Below are 2,500 nucleotides of genomic sequence, written 5' to 3' on the forward strand. Positions count from 1 at the left end.
AAAGGATTTAAAGTGTACTCATTCCGATTACGGGGCCTCGGATGAGTCCCGTATCGTTATTTTTCGTCACTACCTCCCCGTGCCGGGAGTGGGTAATTTGCGCGCCTGCTGCCTTCCTTGGATGTGGTAGCCGTTTCTCAGGCTCCCTCTCCGGAATCGAACCCTGATTCCCCGTTACCCGTTACAACCATGGTAGGCGCAGAACCTACCATCGACAGTTGATAAGGCAGACATTTGAAAGATGCGTCGCCGGTACGAGGACCGTGCGATCAGCCCAAAGTTATTCAGAGTCACCAAGGCAAACGGACCAGACAAGCCAATCCGATTGGTTTTGATCTAATAAAAGCGTCCCTTCCATCTCTGGTCGGGACTCTGTTTGCATGTATTAGCTCTAGAATTACCACAGTTATCCAAGTAACGTGGGTACGATCTAAGGAACCATAACTGATTTAATGAGCCATTCGCGGTTTCACCTTAATGCGGCTTGTACTGAGACATGCATGGCTTAATCTTTGAGACAAGCATATGACTACTGGCAGGATCAACCAGGGAGCTGCGTCAACTAGAGCTGAGCAGCCGGCCGCCCGGGAGTGTGTCCCGGGGGCCCGCGCGAACACGCAAGCGTCCGCTCAATTATTCTGCAAACAGGAGGAGGCCGAGCTCCCCTGCACGATACACCTCGAAACCCTCTCAGGTCCCGGCGGCGCGCAGCGCCGTCCTAGGTACTTGGTCGGTTTCGAGAGAGGCGCAATCGCCCGGAGTTAGGCGAGTAGACGGTTTTAGTGCGAACACCCTTGCTCCCAACTGAGCTTGCCGCTGCCGACAGAGGCCCGGGAGCGTGCTGTCGTGGCATTGCCGGCGGGAGACAACACGCGCCACCTATGGTGACCGGCAGCTCCAACGCCAGCGCCACACAAGGGCAAAGCCCCACTTGGGTGCAGAAGCGAACTCTCCCAGCACAGCGCACGCGCCAACACGTCCGCACAACTGCGATACAAACCACCTGCGAGAACCGCTGGGGCGACCGAGCAGCAGACGGCGTCGCGGCGCCGAGTGCCAGGCGGCGGCGCATCCTCAACGCACACAGTCCTCAATCAGACCAGCACACTGCAGATGTCCACCGCGCTTCGCACCGGGCTCGGCTGAACCAACTTTGGCCGCCAGGCGCCGCGTGCAGGGTGCGCCGCAGCGTAGCTGCGCCGCCTGCCGAGCCCGTCGGCTGGCGCTCCTGCCACTCGGCGCCCCCCACCAGCCGCCTGTTGCGCGTGCGCCCACGCAGCGCGCGGCCAACACGCCGGGCGGCCCCCCTTCACCGGCCGGGAACAGTCCCACCAAGCCACCGCCGCGTATCGCTTCATACCCACATGGGCCTAGTCACGTGTGTGGATGTGGCGGGTACCGCTGAAACAACCGGTTAATAGCTGTACCGATCGTCGCCATCACAGATTCACCTCCAGCGTGAACAACCGCTCAACAACGGATTTCCAGTTCATTTGCGTATCTTGGGCAGTAAACGTAGATGTCCACCTACATTTGCGAATTCAACAATTCTTGCATGCCAGGATGTCATGTGTCACGACACGCTACATCAGACCACATACACACTGCGACATGTGCAGAAGAGAACACGTGGAAGGTGGCCCGCGCACGTATGCGATGTCCCTTCCGCGATCCACTGTCAACCGGCATCTGCGGCATGTCCCAGATATGGAACGCGGTCCACCAGGGTAGCACTTTGTGTGAGGCAATACGACAAAGTCGGAATACACGCGTCACTACATCACACGGCTCACGCTGACCTGACCTGACTCACCGCACCACCACCCCCAGCGACCCAGGGTGACATACAATGCGTTCGTACGTTCCTCCCACACGCCTCTACGGCGTACCACAGTGCAACCTAGCTGTTATTGGGAGACGAGACAAGTAGCATCGAGCACAACATATGGAAATTGAGATTCGACACCGTTGGGCACAGCCAGCGTACGGTCACACGTATCACACTACTTCACTCTGTACGTAACTACCGATGATCGGTACAGCGTGTGGGTTACGCGTACGACATCAGCGGACAATGGACACAGACCATACCACGACGTACACTGAGGGCGTCGACATCTGAACGCAACTGAACAGCTGCGAGGCTCATTTAACACTCAAACGCCAGACCGACCAGCTTGAGAGGACGGAGACACAAAGAGAGGGGCAGAGGGGGGGGGGGGGGCGATATAGTCCTATTGCAGTACAATTGACAGTGGATAGCGGGAATATGTGGAAAGTAAGCAACACTCGCAAGACATCTACATGAGGATAACAACGACACCAGAGATTCCGAGCAGTGAACTATGTTAGGCAAAGGGACAACGTGGGTTAGGTTAAGGGACAACGTGGGTTAGGTTAAGGGACAACGTGGGTTAGGTTAAGGGACAACGTGGGTTAGGTTAAGGGACAACGTGGGTTAGGTTAAGGGACAACGTGGGTTAGGTTAAGGGACAACGTG

General features: G+C 57.0%; 1 non-coding gene across 1 annotated transcript in view; it reads right to left on the reverse strand.

Annotated features, from left to right (window-relative positions):
• The window catches only part of LOC126334311 (small subunit ribosomal RNA), a 1,893-nt gene extending 1,341 nt beyond the window's left edge, over window positions 1–552 (reverse strand). The window contains exon 1 of the ribosomal RNA XR_007564640.1: window positions 1–552. This exon is cut by the window's left edge and continues 1,341 nt beyond it. This is a non-coding gene — a ribosomal RNA (small subunit ribosomal RNA).
• Window positions 553–2,500: the final 1,948 nt, after the last annotated feature.

The sequence above is a fragment of the Schistocerca gregaria genome, unplaced genomic scaffold (genome assembly GCF_023897955.1).
Source record: "Schistocerca gregaria isolate iqSchGreg1 unplaced genomic scaffold, iqSchGreg1.2 ptg001725l, whole genome shotgun sequence".
NCBI classification, from domain to species: domain Eukaryota; kingdom Metazoa; phylum Arthropoda; class Insecta; order Orthoptera; family Acrididae; genus Schistocerca; species Schistocerca gregaria.